Genomic DNA, 5973 nt, shown 5'->3' on the forward strand with positions numbered 1-5973 from the left:
TTTCTGCCATTTCGTTGTTTCGTTCTGGCGCCCCGACAGAACGATAATCTTCGTCTTTTCGCCCCCGATAATTAGCGTTATGGCGCCGCGCCATAACGAAAAGACGCCACAACTCAACGCGAAATAACGAAAACGTGAAGCCGCTAATCAGCGGGGCGAGTTAATTCGCCCCGCTAATCAGCGTCTTTTCGCCCCGCCATAACGCTGTTTATCGTTATGGCGCCCCGATAAACAGCGTCTTTTCGCCCCGACAAGACGATAGTTATCGTCTTTTCGCCCCGCTGTTTATCGTTATGGCGCCCCGCTAAACATCGTCTTTTCGCCCCGCCATAACGCTGTTTATCGTTATGGCGCCCCGCTAAACATCGTCTTTTCGTCCCGCCATAACGCTGTTTATGGTTATGGTGCCCCGCTAATCATCGTCTTTTCGCCCCGCCATAACGCTGTTTATCGTTATGGCGCCCCGCTAATCATCGTCTTTTCGCCCCGCCATAACGCTGTTTATCGTTATGGCGCCCCGCTAATAATCGTCTTTTCGCCCCGCCATAACGCTGTTTAGCGTTATGGCGCCCCGCTAAACATCGTCTTTTCGCCCCGCCATAACGCTGTTTACCGTTATGGCGCCCCGCTAAACATCGTCTTTTCGCCCCGACAAGACGATACTTATCGTTATGGCGCCTTCCGGCTAGTCATGCGCTGAGCAATCTTTCATAGAAGATGGCGGAGCAAAGCAGTTACACCAGCCTTTTGAACGGAGACAATACCACTAGTATCCTTTTTATTTAGCTTTAATAACCTTTTAGGTGAGTTTTAAAATGGTTTGGTACACATTGTACCGCTTATGTTCACTTGTGCTGTTATCTATATGTTCGAATATACGGTTAAGTTGCTTTTTTCAATTTTACATTTTGAAATCATAATTTATATTCAGTAAAAATGTGTAACGTGTTGTTAAATACAATTTCTGATAATTTTCCTTAAACATTGTCAGAACAGGATCTAATTAGAGAATATCATTTTGCTGGCTACACGTACTCCGAGATTATTCTTATTCTTTTCTACCGACATCACGTGTCTATAAGGTTTGTATGTTTGTTTTTCAGACTATTTGGGCAACGCTTTAAATATTAGTTTTTTTACCACATCATTGTTTCCCTCTTTATGAGGACGTTATATCTTTAATGTATTTTGAATGAAAGTTGAGAAGACATGTTTGCGAGAAAAAGCATTGCATGTTATATATAGTGAGTTTACAAAGCCACGTTTATATTTATGTAATATTAATTATTTAAGCAATAAACTGCCTAGATGCGGCAGACCTACTGGTATAACTGCCACATGTGTCACAGACAAACAATCATGGTGCGCTAGCGCGCACCATGATTGTTTGTCTGTGACACATGTGGCAGTTATACCAGTAGGTCTGCCGCATCTAGGCAGTTTATCGCTTATATTTACGTTCTATTAATGAATCGCAAAAATAAAAAAATATGAAAAAAATCTTCCAAAATTCAAATTTCCCGCTTTCTACCGTCAGGTCAGGTGAATATCTAGAACGGCAACTTCAGTTATACTCTCATAGATGAAGCTGCTTTTGGTAGGGATTTACTAGTAATATATAAGGGCATTGCCACACCAAATGTAAATATAAGCTGTTATTTCAGCTGTAGACAACTACATCGGATACTCAGATCACTAGGTCTTCGTCGTCAGCATGCGTTAACGGATGAAGTAGTTCAAGCTATACAGGTAAGTGTATCCTCCTTATTTGGTAAAATACATACCTGGTGAAAAGTGTCATTTTATTCAGCTGATATACTCACTTCGGATAAGTTATTCCAGTATGATTTATAATGAAGCCCTGATAGGAATATATAAAACGCAGATGCATTTATAATTGTTATCGCATTTGTCGCATATTCGTTAATGAAAAAAACAATAATTGCGGCCATTTGTGATGAGCAACCAATTTTCCGCCATTCGCATATGTCGTATGTATTGTTGATCGAGTTTCTATTTAAAAAAAATAAGCAAACAAAGCTTCACAGTATGGATATATGCATCACTTAAAACTATGTACACACATTAAAAAATACATGGGAAAAAAAAGGGTAAAAAAAAAGGTTAAAAACAAAAAAAAAAATTAAAATTTCAAAAAAAAAAAAAATTATTTAAAAAAGGAAAAAAATTTTTCCCCCCCCTAGGTCTTGGTTTGGCAGGATTTTTTTCGGGTTAAAAGGATTTTTAAAAATAGTTCCAAAAACTATTTAAAAAGGGAAAAAAGGGGGGTAATTTCCCCTTTTTTTGGGTTAAAAAATTTTCATTTTCATGGTGGGAAAAAAAAATGGGCATTTTATTTAGCTTTTTTTTCCCCAAATTTGGATGTTTAAAAAAATTTTCCCCCAAAGATTTTTAAATTTGGGAAACCCCCGGGTTTTGGGGGAATTTTTTTTAAAAAAAAAAAAAAGGGGGGTTGGGCCCCTTTTTTAAATTTTTTTTTTTCGGGATTTGGTTCCCCATTTCGTTAATAAAAAAAAAAAACCCCCAATTTTAATTTCGGGGGATTTTTTGATTTTAGGGGAAAAAAATTTTTTTCCCCCATTTTGCATTTTTTGGGTTTTTGGTTTTTATTGTTTAAAGAGTTTTTTTAATTTTAAAAAAAAAAAAAGCAAACAAAAAAAGGGGGTTCCCCCAGTTTTTGGATTTTGCCTCAAATTTAAAAAAAAATTTTTAAAAAAACCCCAAAATTTTCCCATGGGAAAAGGGGTTTTAGGCCCAATGGGATAAAAAATATTAATTTTCATATTATGGAAAAAAAGATTGGAAAAAAAAAAAGGGGTTAAAAAGGGGCAAATAAGGAAAAAAAAATATTGGGGTTAAAATTTTGTACGAAAAAAAAATAAAAAAAAAAAAAAAAATAAAGGGAAGGGATTGAATAAAAAAAAAAAATTCCGGTAAACTTAAAATTTTAATTTTTGATTTTTTGTTTCCCAAAACTTTTTAACCCTTGCACCCCCAATTTTCAAGGGAAGGGGGGCTAAAAATGGGGTGGAAAAACATCCCCCTTGGGTTTTTTGAAAAATTTTGGGAAGGGTTTGGGCTTTTTTTGGGCAAGGGGAAAAGGAAATTAAATAGTTTTTGTTTTTGTCCCGAAAAAAAAAAAAACCCCCAAAAAAAAAAAAAACCAAAAACCCCAAAACCCCCCAAACCCCCATTATTCGTTTAAAAAAAAAAAAAAGGGACATTTAAAAAAAAAAAAAACCAAAAATTTTTCAAAAAAATTTTATTTTAAAAAACAGAATTGGAAAAAATTTAAAAAACAAAAAAAAAATTTTAGATTTTATTTTTCGGGGGGATTTTTCCAAATTTTGAAAAAAAATGAAAAAAAAAAAGAATTTTTGCCCCCCGAAAAAAAATTTTTTCGGTTTTTGTTTTATTTTCCTTTTTTTTCCTTTTTCCCCCTTTCTCACAAATTTTGGGTTTTTCCGGGGTTTTACGTTTTTTAAAAAGACCAAAAAATTTTTCCCCCGTATTTCAAAAAGTTAAAATTTTTTTTGGGGGGCAGGTTTTTACCCCGGTTTTTCCCAAAAATTTGGGCCCCGTCTAAAATATAATGTGGTTTGGGAAAAAATTTTTTAACCCAAGGGATTTCATTTTTAAAAGGGGAAAATGGTTTTTTTACCCGGGTTTTTTTAAAAATGGATGGGGATTTTTGACCCTTTTGTAAACCCGGGGTTTTTACATTAGTAGGGGGGGCCCCTGTTTTTTACCCGGTTTTAAGTTTTAGGGTTTGGGGGGAAAGTTAAACCCCGTATTTTCCCCTTGGGGTTTTGGGGGGAAGGGGACCCCCGGGATTTTTCAAATGTACCTTTGTATGTTTTATTTTGGGACATTTTTTGTTTTTTCCCGTTTTTGGTTTTTTACATTAAAATGGGGAAGGGTTTTTGGGGGAAATGTGTTTTTCCCCCGGGATACTTTTTTTATTTTTGGGGGGGCCCGGGGTAACCCTTTTCTTTTTTGTATTTTTTGTTGGTATTGGGGGTTGGGGGGGACAATTTTGTTAAACCCCCTATAAGTTTTATGAGGTTTTCATTTTTGTACCCGGAATACGTTTTATTTTTGAGGTTTGGGGAAAAATGTGTATCCGGATTTTAAAATTTTTTTATGTAGGTGGAAACCCCTGTTTTTTCCCGGATTTTCGTTTTTATCGTCATTTTAAAAAAAAAATTTTTTTAGTTAATTTTTCAAAAGCGATTTTCCCCCTTTTTTTCATTTTTTTGTTGGAAAGGGGGTCTATTTAAAAAAATTTTTAAATTTAAAAAATGGGCTAAAAAATTTTTTTTACCAGGGAATTGACCCCAAATTTTTGGAAGTGTTTGCCTTTTTTGGGGGGGGAAAAAATTATATTTAAAAAAAAAAGGGGTTTTTTAAAAAAAAAACCCCTTTTGCAAATTGGGAAAAAAGAAACCCCCCAAAGGTTTTAATTTTCCCCCCAGGAAATTTTTAAAATTTTTGGTTTTTTTATTATTTTTCAATAAACCCCAATTTTTATGTTTTTAAATTTTTCCCAAATAGTTTGTGAAAAAAAATTAAAAAAGGAGCTTTTAAAAATCCCCAATTTGGGGGTGGAAAAAATTTAAAATTTTTTAAAATTAAAAACAGTGGGGGGCCTTTAAAATTTTAAAAAGGAAAAAAAAAAAAAAATAAAAGGGACTTGGGGAAAAGGGGCCCAAAGGATCCCAAAAAAAGCCCTTTAATTCCCCCAAGGGGGGTAATCGGGGCGGGCCCTTTTTGACCCTTTAAAATTCTTTTCATTTTTTAAACCCTTTGTTGAAATTTTATTTCGAAAAAAAGAGGAATTTTTCCCCCCAAAAGAAAAAAAAACATGTTTAAAAAAATATCCCGGGCCCTTCATGTTTTCAAAAAAGGAAAATGTTTTTAAATTTGGGTGGGGAATTAAAATTGTTTAACCCCCTTGAAAAAAAAACTACTTTTCTAAAAGTTTGGGGGGGTTGGGGCTTGCTTTTTTCCCCCTTCAGGGAAGGGAAATTTTTTGGGGGGGCCTTTTTAGCCCCCCCGAACTGGGGGGGCCCCGGGGGGCGGGTTTAAGGGGCACCGAAGGGGCCGGGAATTTTCCCCTTTTACAAAAGTTGGGGTTTTCAGAAAAACGAAAAGGGGTTTGGGTTTTTTTCCATTCAACCGGGGCCAAATTTCGGGGGATTTTTTTTTACAATTTTTTACCCCGCTTAATTTTTTTATTTTTTTTATTAAAATAAGTATTTTTAAAAAAAAAGGTATGGAAAATTGGGGGGGATATTATTTTTTTGAGGGGCCGGGGGGGTCCCAATTTTTCAATTTTTACGAGCCCGGTTTGGGTTTTTAAAAATTTCCCGGGTTTTTAAAACCCCAAAATTTGGGGGGAAAAAAAAATCTAGTTTTTTTTTCATATCAGCTTCCAATATGTAAGTATTAATGAAAATTATAGGTACAAACTTCCAATTTCGTTTCTTTTTTCGAAATAGTCGTGTCTGTTTACAAACGACATTCGAAGCGGACATCACACGTGTTTTGACGGTATGCACAAAATGTGATTTTTAATGCACCATGCTAATTAACAATAAATGATTGGTAGATTGGTATTTATAGTCAAGTGTGGAATGCAATCGGGGGTGACAAGGAAATATAATGTTACATAACACACGTAAAGTTTTCCTTTTTCTACAATCCGTTATGTTAATGCTCAGCCATTCCCCTAGTCTATGTTCAATTAAAAAAAAACGGCAAAACATAAAATCCATTAAACCTCCTGTGATTGATTTGCATTTTCAAAACTGACCACAGCCATATTTCAAAGAATCGCCGTTGGTGATGGTAGACAAAAGCGCCAAAAAATGAAAAATTACGCGTGTTCTAATGGCAACATCCTTGCTACGTTTGATTTTTTACCCCCAAACGCATCGCCAAAGAATTCTG

The 5973-nt window shown here is 35.2% G+C and overlaps 1 long non-coding RNA gene across 1 annotated transcript; it reads left to right on the forward strand.

Moving 5' to 3' along the window:
* The first annotated feature begins 642 nt into the window (after positions 1-642).
* Positions 643-1776, forward strand: LOC117319442. Its single transcript, XR_004530733.1, has 3 exons — positions 643-769; positions 992-1082; positions 1665-1776. It is a non-coding gene; the product is annotated as an uncharacterized LOC117319442 (long non-coding RNA).
* The last annotated feature ends 4197 nt before the right edge of the window (positions 1777-5973 follow it).

Source organism: Pecten maximus, unplaced genomic scaffold (assembly GCF_902652985.1).
Source record: "Pecten maximus unplaced genomic scaffold, xPecMax1.1, whole genome shotgun sequence".
NCBI lineage: Eukaryota > Metazoa > Mollusca > Bivalvia > Pectinida > Pectinidae > Pecten > Pecten maximus.